This window comes from Phyllostomus hastatus, unplaced genomic scaffold (genome assembly GCF_019186645.2).
Source record: "Phyllostomus hastatus isolate PE091 unplaced genomic scaffold, TTU_PhHast_1.1 phas_contig_118, whole genome shotgun sequence".
Taxonomy (NCBI): Eukaryota; Metazoa; Chordata; class Mammalia; order Chiroptera; family Phyllostomidae; genus Phyllostomus; species Phyllostomus hastatus.
The window spans coordinates 11,564,106-11,581,144 of NW_025333543.1; positions in this window are offsets into that span (position 1 = coordinate 11,564,106).

Below are 17,039 nucleotides of genomic sequence, written 5' to 3' on the forward strand. Positions count from 1 at the left end.
CAAATGCACATGGAACATTTTCAAAGATAGACCACATGATAAGACACAAAGCAAGCCTCAACAAATTCAAGAAAATTGAAATCATACCAAGGATTTTCTCTGAACACAAGGGACTGAAACTAGAAACCAACTCCAAGGGGAAAAAAACACAAAACACTCAAAATCATGGAGATTGAATAGCATGCTATTAAACAATGTATAGGTCAGGAATGAAATTAGAGAAAAAGTCAAAAAGTTCTTGGAAACAAATGAAAATGAACTCACAACAACCCAAAATTTATGGAACACAGTGACAACAGTCCTGAGAGGGAAGTTCATAGTGATCTAGGCCTACCTAAAAAAAGATAGAAATATTTCAAATAAGCAGCCTAATCCTAGGCCCACAAGAACTCAAGAAACAACAACAAAGAAAACCCAGAGAAAGTAGAAAGAAGGAAATAACCAGGATCAGAGCAGAATTAAATGACATAGAGACTAAAAGCACAATTCTTAGGATCAATGAATCCAGGAGCTTATCCTTTGAGAAGATAAACAAAATCCACAAGTCTTTAAGCAGGCTCATCAAGAAAAAAAGAGAGAGGACCTAAATACACACAATCAGAAATGAAAGAGGAAAGATTACAACTGACACCACAGAACTACATTGGATTGTAAAAAATTACTACAAAGAACTATATGCCAAGAAATTGGAAAACCTAAATGAAATGGACAAATTTCTAGAAAAATGTAATCTTCCCAAACTCAATAAAGAAGAAGCAGAAAGCCTGAGTACATCAATGACAGCAGATGCAATTGAAGCAGTAATCAAAAAAATCCCAACACACAAAGTATGGGTCTGGATGATTTCACAGGAGAATTCTACAAAGCATTTAATGAAGAGCTAACCCCTATCCTTCACAGAGTATTCCAAAAAATTTGGAATGATGGAAGACTCCCAAACTCTTTTTATGAAGCTAGCATCATTCTAATCCCAAAACCAGATAAAGACAGAACAAAGAAAGAAAACTTCAGACCAATATCACTGATGAACATAGACACTAAAATCCTCAACAAACTATTGGCAAACCACATTCAATAATACATTAAAAAGATCATACACCATGACCAAGTGGGATTCATCCCAGGGATGCAAGGATGGTACAATATTCACAAATCAGTAAGTATAACACATCACATAAACAAAAGCAAAGTCAAAAATCACATGATCATACTAATAGATTTGGAAAAAGCATTTAAGGTACAGCACCCATTTATGATAAAAACACTCAGCAAAGTGGGAATAAAGGGACCATTCCTCAACATAATAAGGCCATATATGAGAGACCTACAGCCAACATCATACTCAATGGGCAAAAACTAAAATCTTTTCCACTAAGATCAGGAACAAGACAAGATTGTCCATTTTCACCTCTTCTATTCAATATAGTATTGGAAGTTTTAGGCACAGAGATCAGACAAGAAAAGGAAATAAAATGCATCCAAATTAGAAAGGAGGAAACAAAACTGTCACTGTTTGCAGATGACATGATAGTATACTTAGAAAATCCTATAGACTCCACCAAAACACTGCTCAACCTAATAAATGAATTTGGCAAAACAGTGGGATACAAAGTCAATATCCAGAAATCAAAGGCATTGTTGTACACCAACAATGAAACAGCAGAAGCAGAAATTAAGAAAAAAATTCCATTCGATATAACAAAAAGAAAAATTAAATACCTAGGAATAAATCTTATGAAGGAGGTAAAAGACCTGTATTCAGAAGACTACACAATACTGAAGAAAGAAATCAAGGAAGACACAAACAAATGGAGACATATACTGTGTTCATAGATGAGAAGAATTCACATCATCAAAATGTCCATACTATCCAAAGTAATTTACAATATCCAAAGTAGATTCAATGCAATACCTACTAAAGTACCAATGACATATTTCACAGACATAGAATAAACACTTGAGGAATTTATATGGAACCATAAATGACCCCAAATAGCTGCTGCAATTTTGAGAAAGAAAAACAAAGTAGGAGGGATCACAATACCTCATACCAAACTGTATTACAAGGCCACTGCAATCAAAACAGCCTGGAACTGGCATAAAAACTGGCACGTGGACAAATAGAACAGAACAGAGAGCCCCAAAATAAACCCACATCTCTACAGTCAATTAATATTTGATAAAGGGGGCAGTAACATAAAATGAGGTAACAATAGCCTCTTCAACAAATGGTGTTGGGAGAACTGGACAGCTATGTGCCAAAAAATGAAACTCGAGCACCAACTTACACCATACACAAAAATAAATTCAAGGTGGATAAAAGATTTAAATATAAGCCATGACACTATTAAAGTCCTAGAGGAGAACATAGGCAAGAAAATCTTAGATATTTCATGCAGCAACATTTTTCCTAATATGTCCCCCAGAGCAAGGGACATAAAGGAAAGAATAAACAAATGGGATCCCATCAAAATAAAAAGCTTCTTAACAGCTAAAGTAAACAGCATTAAAATAAAAAGAGAACCAACTGTATTGGAAAACATATTTGCCAATGATACCTCAGACAAGGGTTTGAGCTCCAAAATATATAAAGAAGTTACATGACTCCACTCTAAGAACAGAAGCCACACAATTAAAAAATGGGCAAAGGACTTAAACAGACACTTCTCCAAGGAGGACCTACAGAGGATCCAGAGACACATGAAAAGATGCTCAATATCGCTGGCTATCAGAGAGATGTAAATTAAAACCACAAGGAGATACCACTTCAAACTGGTCAGAATGGCCATCATAAACAAAGCAACAAACAACAAGTATTGGAGAGGTTGTGGAGAAAAAGGGACCCTAGTGCACTGCTGGTGGGATTGCAGACTGGTACAACCACTATGGAAAACAGTATGGAACTTCCTCAGAAAACTGAAAATGAATTTGCTTTTTGACCCAGTAATTCCACTGCTAGGATTATATCCTAAGAACCCTGAAACACCAATCCAAAAGAACCTATGTATCCCAATGTTCATAGAGGCACAATTTACAATAGCCAAGTTTTGGAAGCAATCTAGATGCCCAGCAGTAAATGAATGGATCAAAAAAACTATGGTACATTTACTCATTCTATGCCGCAGGAACAATGAAGGAGTTCCTACCCTTTGGGACAGCATGAATGGAACTGGAAAGCATTATGCTAAGTGAAATAATCCAGGCAGTGAAAGATAAATACCATATGACCTCACCTTTAACAGGAACCCAATCAACAATACAAAGAAATGAGCAAAATATAATCAAAGACACTGAAATAGAGAACAGGCTGACAGTGTTTAGAGGGGCGAGGGGAGGGAATTTCAGGGGAAAGGGGGAAGGGTTTACAGGAGCAAGTATAAAGGACGCATGGACAAAAACTAGGGGTAGGTGGAAATGGGAGGGAGGAGGAGAGGACTGGGTGGGCGGGCTGGGATGAGAGTAAAAGAAAATTTTAGTTGAACAACAATTAAAATAAAATTAAAATAAATAAAATATTAACAACCATGGAAAAAAAGCATTTCATAGACACATGTGTAAGAGATTGTGATATGGCAAGATTTATTTCGTGGCAGGCTACTTCTGTGTTCCATATCTGTATGTTCCACCCTGGAGAAAATACAAAAGTGTTTTCAGCAAGGCCAAAACAAAGGCCAGTGTCCAGATTTTCTGCACTATATTAAAGCTTAGTCCAGTCAAGTATTTCTTACCATTTCATGCTTAGCTTATAGCCAGGAATATATCATTGCTGTGCTATGGTATCCAGGTTCCTGACTAGAGCCTATGTTTAGAGTCCATGTGGTCATCAGCCTCACAGCTGCTATGGCCACATGGTTACAAAGAGAAAACATGTGACCATATGGTGCAAACATGAATCACTGAGAGAGAACTATTCTTTGTTCCCTGAGTTTATATTATCTCAACTTAGGAAAGGACCAGGAGCTTTTTCAAAATAACCAATCATCTTTTCAAGTTTTCTCAGACTTCTGATGGGTCTACTCCTAGCCAATTGATTCCTCTCCCAGGTTAAATTGACAGGCCTCTATGGTCAGGCATTTCCCCCCATGCCATTTTGAGTTCTATTGCACATGTGCTTATCTCCTCCCATTCTTCTCAACAATCTGATACTGGAGGGGGAAAGGGAAGAGTATTAGTTCTTCATGGGACAACACTGTGATTTCCAGGAGTGTGTGAAGCTGTAACTTTCTGGTGAAAGCAAACATGCTTATGCTCTCTGGTTGATTATGCTCAACAATGTCCAAGTCCCTTTACTTCATTCCTTATTAATAATTAGCTACCTGTCCATGGTAACATTTTCCCTTGAAGATCTTGAACTTTGTAATCTTACATGGGAAAATGGATGATGGTCTCATCTTCAGCAGCAGATTCTTGCTGTCAAGGGATATAGTCCTGTCTATTCCAAGACCCAGATGTTTTTTCTATCTGCCAAAGGAAGAAAGGAATAAAAGGGAAAGGGTATTTTCATGCATGGAGGAAGGATTTTGCAAAATCCAGGTTAATCCACTGTCCCTGGCAGGTGGCATGCACAATATTTAGAGGATGGTAGTGCTGGATAAGCTGTTACCATTGTATTGTAGAAGTGGAAAAATTTACAAGGTTAAAAGACATAGTCCAAAAATGAGGAGAATTATAATAACTGAAGGCTTGGTGAAAGGTAAAAATAGGTGATTGAAGGAGAGCTAACTTTACAGTGTCCCATATTAGGTTGGAGGAGTGGCTTTCCTGGACAAAGGTGTGTCACACCTATGTGAAACCCTCTTGCGTAACACAGTTAACTCAAATTAGGCTGAGGAAGACATTATAAGATTCTCCCCCTCAAATTTTGTGTTTTTTTTCTCCTTGAACTGTTTAAACAGAAAAAGGAAACACATTCCAAGCAAGACAATAGACCACCTCATACTTCACCAACTCAGCCATCTGGTCCTGACAACAACTAAATCCAGTCAAACTGTTGAGTCTCATTTCAAGAGACAGTGAATCAGATGGGTTTCTGAAGTGAGGCCTATATTGTGTAAACAAGCAAACTGGTAAATAGGTTATGTGCATACACCTAAGAAAACAGAAGGAAGAACACAAAGGTTAATGGATATAGGAAGTCATAAACTAGTTTCTGAGTTTGTAAGACTATTAGTTGAGAAGACTTCCAAATGCAAGACTTTTATTTGGAATGAAATTAAGCAGTGACAGTTTGATAGATTCTCTTTGCCATTTAACATCTTTCATGATAATTCCTAGCCCAAAAGGGGGAGGTAAAATGAAACATTAGCCTGGACGGTTGAGACAACTAGAAGAAATTAAAAACCAGTCCAGCTTACAAGTGAAAACAAAACTTTGAAGAGAGTTAACTGCACTAGGGTCCAGTATCCACTTCTGGGCATTGTGATTTCCACTGAAATACAATATCATTTCCTAAAAGCACTCTTATTTTTATAAAAGAGACTGCATTAAGTTCAGCCTTAATCTGGCCTGATTATTTGCATAAATACAAGAGAGAAATTAATCACATATATTTTTAAATTTCCTTTGCTGGACTCCATAAGGAATCTTCAGATTGAGCTTTAGTGAGCCTCTCAGGGCACAGTTGCCATAAAACTTTTCCTGCAATACCTAAATGTTTGGCTAAATTCTTCAAGTTCTTGAGGTCCCCCCATAATGTCTTGAAGTTCCTTTCTTGCCATCTCTAAGAAAAGCAACCTTTGTTCCTTACCATAAACTATGTGACCAAGCCAGGTACCAGGCCATTTCTGCAGTGGGTTCCTATTAGCTTAAGAAGTCAATATCAAGTGCTCAAGGCTTTCTGGTGACATCAGAGTCTAGGCATGCCTCTCTCAGATATGACATTCTAGTGAAAGTCTTGGTTAATGAAACCACAACTGGAAACTGGTCTTATTGAGTTTATGCAGAGAAATATATTACCATGTCTCACTCATTTAGCATTTACAAATTCCAGAAGAGATTAGGTAGAGGAAAAATATAAGGAGAAATGAAAATTCTTCTCCTTTTAGCAGAATAAAACTCCAACTTTGCATTAGACAGCTAAAAATAGGCAATTAGCATTCACTTGAGTGACAAATAGTTTAAAACTTCTAGAAACATAGACTTCATCCCTCGTAATTGTGGATATTGTTAAGTGAAGAACTAGATCAGATCCTGCAGTTTGTCATCCTTCTAGCCAAATTCCAACAGACATTTCAAGACTTAGGAATAAAGATACTACCTCCAACTTCATTGACTCAATTATATGAGCTGGGATCCCATGTTTTAATTAAGATCTGGAAAGAGGAATCCCTGGAAGTGTGGCTAGCCCCACATTGGAAGGGACTATATACAGTCATTCTTTCAACTCCCATGGCAGTCAAACTTCCTGGAATAGCTTCTTGCCTTCATCATTGCAGGGTAAAACCTTATCATTCAACAGACCAAGAGGTGGAGGAAAAAAGGGACAGCTGAACTTGTGAACCTGTTGAAGACTTAAAGCTGCTGCTCAGGAAATAAGTAATGATTGATAATGAAGCCTTAATCACCTTTGTTTTTATTGGTTGCTGTCTTCAGGATTTTCTTTATAACACTATATTTTGCATGAGGTCTTCCTTACTTCCTTCTGGATGGAATCATTTTCTTCGTAAACCTTGACTCTTGATAAAAGTCATACCCTGAGCTATCTTTTTATTCTACCTTAAACCCACACTGATAATCAATACCTCTCCCTTTGCCTCTACAGACAGCATTTAACCATCTGGCTAATACTGCCTTCAATGACTCCTGTTGCATATGTCTGAAGTACCTAGACCAACTTGGGTATGGATGGCCAGCTTCTTCACAACTCTGGGCCCAACTTTTCTGGGCACTAAGACTTGTTTGTATCCACTAACAAAGAGGACTTCACTTACCCTGTTATATGACCTATTTATAGTAGGGTAAAACTCAGAATTCAAACCGCTCTCTGCCTTTACTCCTCTAGATTTGATCAAGGGTATCCTATAGAGCTTCTAAGTAACATGTCTTTCAAATTTAATGTTCAAATGTATTTCAATAACTGATCAGCCACTTACTTGACCCTCCCCAATACATCACTTGCCTCACACCTCTACCTGCACAAAATGTTTTTCAGAGACATTCCTGCTCTGGAGGATTCTACCTAGGAAGAGCCCTGTATTGCTCCCACCTGGCTTTAATGGCCAATTCCTACTGTAAAACTAGAGGAATAAACAACTGCTCCCTCATTCATAATATCTGTCAAGGAAATGCTTTTATTGACCTCACCAAATGCATTATGTTTTTGGAGGACAAAACCAACACTTCCCACAATAGCACCCCTTGCTTTAGCCCCATACAGAAGCAGCCTTTGCCAATGCATATTTCTGAAAACATAATTATGAAAACAATCACACCAGCTCTCACATCTATTATTTTTCAGGATGCCTTCTTCATCAAAAGGGATCATATTATGTCTGGAGCATATGCATATTAATTCCTGCCTACCAATTGGACAAGACTTTGTACCCTAGAGTAACTTTTACCCACAATATCTGTTGTAGATGATACTGCTCCTATACCCATCCCCTTGAGCACCACTCACAGGGCCTCTAAGTTGGAAGGGCCCCTGGTTCCCATTTTAATAGGAATCAGCTCACTTGCAGGAGTGGCAGGAGCTGTCCTTGAAACTACTGGAACCATTTATGCAAATAATATTTATGCCAATTTCCCTTTAGAAAAAGCCCAACTCAACACCTAATCATGGCTTCCCTTTTTACCATCCAGACTCAAATTAATTTCTTAGCAGCTATAGTTCTTCAAAATTGGCAGGGACTAGATATGCTAGCTGCTGCCCAAGGAGGCATCTGTACCATGTTCCAGGGAGTATGCTGTTTTGGGATCAACCAGACAGGACAAATTCAGAATCACATTCATGATTTTTAGACAAGACCAAGTAGCCCCAAGCTGCAGAGAGCAAGGGTGGAATTCCTGGTGCAGCTTCTGGTCATGGAAATTTTGGATACTGCTTCTCCTAAGTCATCTGGCTTTCCTAGTTTTCTTACTCCGTTTTGGACCTTGTATTTTTAATATCCTTGTCTGTTCTGTGATATCCAAGCTAGAAACAATTAGCCTGCAAATGCCCATTTGATCAGAATATTTAGGCATATCTCTTAACCCCTTAGATCTGTCTATTGACATAGTCCATACAAAACCCTAACCCTTACCTGCCTAGAGGAAGAACAAGAGACACTGTCACAGAACCTACTCTATGACCCTAATCAGCATACAGTAGATATGGAAAACTGACCTTCAACCTTCAGCATCCCAAAAGCATTTGGATGGTGTCACTTGATGGGGGAATGATAGGCAGGCAGGAGAAATTGCAAACCAAAGCAAGAAGGAGGGAGAATATATGCCTTACCCATTAACTCAGCAACCCCAAGCCCAATCAGGTCATTAACTCATGTCTCATCCATTAATTTGGCAATCCTGAACCTGGTCAGATCATTATCTTCTCTCTCACCCATTAAGTCAGAATTTCTAAGCCTGATTAGATAGATTGCCTGCTAGTTAGATAGACTGTCAGATGTTCCAAAGGTCTCAAGAAAGACCACATGTAGACAGGAGAGGAACCTTTATTTTTTCCACTATTTGGAAAAGGAAGCCTTTGAAGCTGTATATTAAACCCCAAAGTCCAGAAAAAAGAGGAAGAAGCCTGGAAGTGGGATGCAAGCATAGAATCCCTAAATCCCCAATGGTTGGGGCATTCACAGAGGCTGGGTACCACTTTCAGCTTCATGATCAAATGTATCTCATAAATAAACTTGGTACCTCATATCCACTATACATTTTGTCTCTTGCTTGAGTTCAGCTTTCCTGAGTGAGACAAAGACTGAAGAGGAAGAGATCCCTTAGATCTCCTCAGTAACAATTAGACTATAGAGTGAATATTTTTATCCAAAAACTAATATTAAATCAGTTCTAAAAACCAGTACTGAAACCTTAATAAGACACTGCCTTACTCTACATCTCAAGAGAAAAGAGGTACACTCTGTCAATAACCTCCTATACACTCACTTTAAAAAGCTTAGGAATTACTGTGGAGCTGGCACCGGAGCCTGCATGCTCTCGGTTCTGTGAATTCTTCTCTTCCACAGGGTCTTCACCATTTCTATCATGTGACTGTTCTTGAAAGTGCTTGCAGGTAATGTGATCTCTCTGTGAAAGGAGCTGTGGAGCATAATTCAGGCTGATTAAGTTTGGAAAAAACCTAGGTCTTAAAGAAGTGTAGCAAAATAAATAAAGCCCACAAGCTTATTTAAGGTCTAGATCATGCTGTAAGCACTTAAACAATGATCAGATTAGGAGGTCATAAGACCCCTCCAACCTGAGGTTAAATGGTTTGCTAGGAGAACTCACAGGACTCACCATATAGTTTATCCATTGATATTTTTTACATTATAAGAATAGAAAGTAAAATTAGCTGAAGGAAAAGGTGCATGAGGAGAAGTTTGGAGAAACCTAAGCTTAAGATTCCAGAGTCCTCTCCCAGCGGAATAACAGAGAATGTGTTTAATTGTCACAGGAAAGAGTTATGAAGAAACATGTGAAACATTGTCTGCAGGAAAGCTCATTAGAAACTCAGAATCTTAGGTTCTTATTGAATATTAGTCAATTAGGTAGATTTTACCTGGCATTCTAGACTGCCAGATGGAAAACAAATATGTAGAATAAATTATATATTTTTTATACAATCAGTTTAGGCACAGTGAAACACTATCACTTAGGGTGATAAGAATTCTCTTAAAATGTATTTCCAGCTTTCAGTTGGGGATCATCAGCCTTGCAAGCAGGTCTTTATAAGAATAAAAGTCTTAGATTTTCTATGTGAACACTTTCTGCACAGTGCCAAAGTGGAGATTTAGAACCAAAGATCTATCCAGTGTATACTTGGCCAGTACCCTTAGATGTAGAGCATGTTGATTGGTATCCAAAAAAGTATTTGAGTATTTTTATGTTTTACCCACCTAAGGCTAATTCAAGAATAAATAAATCTTTTTCAAAGGAAACTATGGGATATGGGAGTGTAAAATCAATGTATGCTTGTATCTTAAAGCCTTGAATAAGTCTATTCAACTTTATTTATTTATTTATTTATTTATTCATTTATTTAATGTAATTTATTGATTCTGCTATTCCCAAGTTGCCCCATTCCCCTCTTTTATTTCAGTCTGTCTTGCACACTCCCTCCCACTCACATTCCCCCCTTTAGTTTCATGTCCATGGGTTATACATATAATTAGTTTTTGGCTTCACATCTCCTATACTATACTTAACCTCCCCCAGTCTATTTTCTACCTACCATTTATGCTACTTATTCTCTGCACCTTTTTCTCCTCTATCTTTCTCCCACTCACCAGCTGATAACCCTCCATGTGACCTCCATTTCTGTGGTTCTGTTCCTGTTCTAGTTGTTTGCTTAGTTGTTAGCTTTTGTTTTTTTTTTTTAGGTGTGGTTGTTAATAACTGTGAGTTTGCTGTTATTTTACTGTTCATATTTTTTATCTTCTTTTTCTTAGATAAGTCCCTTTAATATTTTATATAATAAGGGCTTGGTAATGATGAACTTTTTTAACTTTACCTTATCTGAAAAGCACTTTACCTGCTCTTCCATTCCAAATGAAAGCTTTGCTGGATAGAGCAATCTTGGATGTAGGTCCTTGCCTTTCATGAATTGGAATACTTCTTTCCAGTTCCTTCTTGCCTGAAATGTTTCTTTTGAGAAATCAGCTAACACTCTTATGAGCACTCCTTTGTAGGTAACTCCTTTCCTCTTGCTGCTTTTAAGATTCTCTCCTTATCTTTCATCTTAAGTAATGTAATTATGATGTGCCTTGGTGTGTTCCTTCTTGGGTCTAACTTCTTTGGGACTCTCTGAGCTTCCTGGAGTTCCTGGAAGTATTTTTCCTTTGCCAGATTGGGGAAGTTCTCCTTTATTATGTTTTCAAGTAAGTTTTCAATTTCTTGCTCTTCCTCTTCTCCTTCTGTACCCCTATTATTCAGATGCTGGAATGTTTAAAGATGTCCTGGAGATTCCTAAGACTTTCCTCATTTTTTTGAATTTTTGTTTCTTCATTCTGTTCTGGTTGAATGCTTATTTCTTCCTCCTGGTTCACTTCATTGATTTGAGTCCCAGTTTCTTTCCTGTAACTATTAATTCCCTGTACATTTTCCTTTATTTCACTTAGAATAGTCTTCATTTTTTCATCTAATTTGCAACCATATTCAACCAATTCTTTGAGCATCCTGATTACCGATGTTTTGAACTGTGCATCTGATAGGTTGGCTATCTCTTTGTCACTTGGTTGTATTTTTTCTGAAGCATTCATCTGTTCTTCCATTTGGGCCATATTTTTGTCTTAGTGCACCTGTTATATAGTAAGGGGCAGGCTTTAGGTGTTCACCAGGGCAGGGCAACACACATCACTGCCGTGCATTGCTGTATGTGGGGGATGGACCCAAGAGGGAACAATGCTGCTTGCTCTGCTGCCTTCCAGTTTTCAGTCACTTCCCCCACTACCAACTATTAAATTAGGCCCTCTAGTGCTGATTCCTGAGTGGTGGGCTTTTGTATGTTCTAGGACCCTGTTGGTCTCTCCAGTGAACTCTCCTGTGAGGCTGGGAGTTTCTCCCACTGCCACCTTAAACCCCACAGGTGTTTTCAATCAGAGGTGTGAGGCTTTATTTCCCCACACTGGGACCCTGGGTTATGTGGTCTGCCTGGCTTCCTGGTTGTTCCTCCCAGTTTATCTGCATGCAAATGTGGGATTGCCCAGTCCAAAATCCACTGCCTTGCAGGCCTGTCAGCCACTGCCGTGCTCACCCTGGTCCTCAAGCCTCAGCCTTGCCTTGAGTCCTCTCCGCCCATCTGCCCATCTCCGCCCCTCCTACAGGTCTGGATGAACATTTCTTCTTTAATTCCTTGGTTGTTGGACATCCATACAGTTTGATTTCCTGTCAGTTCTTGTTGTTTTTTGTTTTTAAATTTGTTGTCCTTCTTTTGGTTGTGCAAGGAAGCATAGTGTGTCTACCTATGCCTCCATCTTGGCCAGAAGTCTCTATTCAACTATTTTTTATAGAGTGTCTATTATGTGTTAGGCATGCTCTTGAGGAAGAGGAAAACAATCTGTGGATTATGGACCTCATATTATAATGAAGTGAGACAGATAAATACAAATAAATAAATAAGTGATAATTACTAAGAGTAAAAGTAATGAGCAGAAGGATGGGGAACTGTAGGATGGTATAGAGTAAATTTTTTAAAGACTTTATTTATTTATTTTTAGATAGAGGGGAAAAGATGGAGAGAAACATCAATGTGTGGTTGCCTCTAATGCACCCCCTACATGGGACCTAGCCCACAACCCATACATGTGCCCTGAATGGGAATCGAACCAGTGACCCTTTGGGTCTCAGGCTGGTGCTCAATACACTGAGCCACACTAGCCAGGGTGGGAATAAATTTTTAAATAGTTTACTTTTGGAATAACTTACTAATAAAGTGTCCTTACAAAGACCTGAGCAATGTAAGAGAGTAAGCCATACAGATATACAGAGGAAAATATTTCATACACAAGGAGCCACAAATATAAATGCAAAGGTTTTGAAGCATGAGTGTATAAGGTGTCTTCAAGGAAGAACATAGAGGCAGTATAAATGAAGTATAGCACAGGTGGCAAAAACAAGGCCCATGGACCGAATCCAGCCCCCCACCTTGTTTTATCCAGCCCAGTACCTTGTTTCTACCCAGCATCAGGACCAAGCTGTCACTTAACTGTTAAGGAGTAGTTATGTTTATACAGTCCTAAACTTACATTCAGCCCTTTGAAGACAATTGTGAGGCCGATGTGGCCCCCAGCAAAAATGAGTTTGATACTCCTGAAGGAGAGTTAACCAGGTCAATGAGAAATAATGAAAAGGCCAGAGAGTATAGAGACATGGAAATAAATGTAATGAATTTGGACTTTACCTTGAGTAATGTGGGAGGTAAATAGTGGGTTCTGAATAGTGACTAAGACTGACAGGACAACCTCAGGCAGAGGCAGGTATATGAGGTGTCTGAAGTGCCTTTGGTCAATATTTGACCCGCCTCTGAACCCTATATTGATAAAAACCTTACAGAGCAGTGAGGCACATCCCAAATGCATCCATGCATGAAGGAGACAGCCACAATTTGTGGATCACTTGTACCTTCAAACAAGCTGCCAAGAGCTAGACATGGATAGCATCTGACATTAGCTTACACCAGCTTCGCACAACATCAGAGTTGTATACAGAAAGAAAATCTATAGACAAGCATTAAACTCTAGTGAGACAAAATCCACTTCATTCTTTTTCATTATTTTTTCTTTCGCGTAGATTTTTACCTTTTTTGTTTTCTTCATTTTTTAAATTTTTGTCTTTGTTTTCAAATCTTATATTTTACTCTTCCCTTTTCCTACTCCATTTTGCCTTATTTCATATCTTATTTTTTTTACATTTTATTTTTTTCCACCTTTGATCTTTTGTGGCGATTCCAGGCTTCTATTCCTTACTCTTATTATTTCTCCTCACTCTGTCCTCTCATAATCACTTTCATTTCCTTTGGTTATATCATATTCTATTTTTCTTATAATATTTTCTTTCCATCTTTAATACTCTCTGCTCTTATGTCCTTGATTTTGCTGTTGTTCTTGGGGAGTGTTTTGCTTGTGGGTGTTGTTTTTGGTGTTGTGTTGTTTTGTTCTGTCAGCTCCTGTACAACAGTGTACAAGATGTGGTGGGGGCTGAGCCTCAGTCAGCCAGCCAGAGGGGAGAATGCACCAATGAATGGGTCATTAACAATCAAGATCCAAATATAACGGAAGAGCCCATATAAATAGCATACATGGCATTCTAGAATATCCAGATAATGAGATCAAGGAGACTGAACCACTGAGTCCCACCGGACATCTATCACATAAGACTAACCCATGAAGATAGGGAATCAAAATACTTCTATCTAAGATGTAGAAACAAACAAAAAAAGAATCAGCTAAAATTGGGAGACAGGGAAAAAACCCAAACAAAAAGAAATGTGGAATTCCCAGAAAAAGAGGTAAATGAAATTGAGAAAAGCAATTTATCAGATGTAGAGTTCAAAGTAATAGTTATAAGGATAATCAAGGAACTTAACATGAACTACAAGGATCTTAGTGGGAACTACATCAGCAGGGAAATACATACAAACTTGAATAAGAACCAGTTGAGAATAAAGAATGTAATTTCAAATTAAGAACAATAAGAAACAATATTATCTGCATCAAGGGATACCAGAAGGAAAAGAAAGAGAAAAAGGGATAAAAAACCTGTTTGAAAAATAATGACAGAAAACTGCCTTAACCTGATGCAGAAAAAAAGTCACACAAGTTCAGGAGCACAGAGAGTCCCAGTTGAGAGGAACCCAAAAAGACCCACATAAATCATATCAGAAATAAAATGGCAAAATGTAAGGACAAAGAGTTAATCATAAAGGCAGCAAGACAGAAAAGTTATCTTCAAGGGAGCTTTAATAAGACTATCAGAAAATTTGACAACAAACACTGCAGGCCAGAAAGGTTTGGCATGAAATATTCAATGGAATGAAAATCAAGGACAAGCAACCAAACTACCCTATCCAATAAAGCTCTCATTTAAAATGGAAGGTGAAATAAGCTTCCCAGACCAAAAAAAAAAAAAAAAAAGGCTAAAGGAGTTCATTAATACCAAATCAACATTGCCTTAAGAAACTGCCTTAAGAAGAGTAAAAGAGATACAGAGAAATAAAATAACAAAGAATTAATATTTGGTTGTCTAAAAAGTTCATTTAGTTTTTCTGTACTATGGCTCTATAGTGCTGAGTTGTCTTTAACTTCATCCAAAACAATGTAGTTAAATTTTATTATGACAGTTGTCATATCAGCATGCATTTTAAAAACTTATCAAAATTTTTAAACTTATTAAATTGATGGATTTTTGTATATCCACTTTAATGTTGAAGATGGAAGAACATGTGCAAAATTTTTGGTGTATTATACTTTGTATTTCAAGGAAAGTAAAAATGCAAATGAAAATCAAAAAAGATTTGTGCAGCATATGGAGAAGGTATGGTGACTGATTAAACAGGTCAAAATGGCTTGCAAAGTTTGTTGGTACTATTGATATTTTGGCCAACTAAATCTTTGCTGTGGGGCTGTCTTATGTATTGGAGATGTTTAGCAGCACTCCTGGGCTCTGTGCACTAAAAGCCAATAGTGGGAGATTGTTAACATTCTCAAAATAGTCAAATAAATAAAACTATTGGGGAAATGAAAAAAATGCTTTTTTTTTTTATGGGAAAAAAACCAAACAGACATTTTGATCAACCCAAAACTAATTAATAATAACTTTTAATATGCTTAAATGCTCCAATCAAGAGCCATATGGATAACAATGGATAAGAAATGATGACCCACATATATGCTGTCTACCCACCTCAGAGACCCACATCAGAACTATAGATATACATAGGCTAAAATTTTATGAATGAAAGAATTCTATTCAAATGGAGGTAAAAGGAAATCTGGGGTAGCAATACTTCTGTAGGCTTCAAAATAGACTTCAAAACAAAGGCTATACAAAGAGGAAAAGAAGGTCCCTACATAATGCCAAAAATATCAATCCAATAAGAGAATATAAACCTTATAAACATATATGTGGACAGCATAGGAGCACCTATATATAAAGAAAATATTGCTGGACTTTAAGGAAGAGATCTGTAGCAATAGAATCATAGTAGGGCAGTTTAACACCTCACTGTCACCACTGGACAGATCTTTCAGACAAAAAAAAAAATAAGAAAACAGCAACCTCAAATGATACACTAGATTGTATGGATTTAATTGATATTTGCAGAACATTTCATCACAGAGCATCAGAACGCACATTCTTCTCCAGTACACATGGAAAATTCTCAAATATAGACCACATAGTAGAACAAAAAGTAAGTTTTAACAAATGAAAGAAAATTTAAATCATATGAAGAATTTTCTTTGATAACAATAGCATAGAACTAAAAATCAACCTCAGAAAAAAAAACTATTCTAACATATGGGGGCTAAGTAGCACGTTATTAAATAATGAATGAGTCATCAAAGAGATTGAAGAAAAAATCAAAAAGTACCTGGAAACAAATGAAAATGAGCATAAACAACCCAAAACCTATGGGGCACAGTGAAAGCAGTCCTGAAAAAGATATTCATAGCATTTAGGAATACCTCAAGAAGATAGAAAAATCTCAAATAAACAGTATAACCTAACACCTAAAAGAACTAGAAAAACAAAGAAACCTCAAAGGGAGTAAATGAAATAAAATAATGAAAGTCAGAGAAGAAATAGATGACCAATAGACATAGAGGACCAATGAATACTGGAGCTGGTTCTTGGAAAAGATAAACAAAATTGATGAACTTTTAACCTAATTTGTCAAGAAAAAAGGAGTGAAGACCCAAATTAATAAAATAAGAAATGATAAAAAAAACACAATAGGACATTTACACAATGAAACACTACTTGGTTGTAAAAAAGAAAAAATTACTTTTTGGAACAGTAGGGATGGACCTGGATGTGGGGGTGGGGGGCTCCACCCACAGGGCCATGCCGGCTGCCACGATGAGAATAAGTCTACCAAGACATGATCTGCTTAGGGAGGAAAGGTGGCCAATCTCTCAAAGGGGAAGGGCCAAGAGCCTTTTCCTCAATGGGCTTTTATTGGATTCATTTGCACAGGAACACAGGTAAAACTCAGTAATCATTGTCAGGCAGTAAGGATCAAACAATAGATAACAAAGAACTCTGAGGGCCTATTCTGAGTCAGAGTCTGATAGCTAAAGAGCAATGAAACTTTTGAGGAAAAAACACTTCTTGCTTGGACCCTTATAGCAGGTTTCACAGGATTTTACTTATTCTTTCTTAGGCCTGATTGCCCG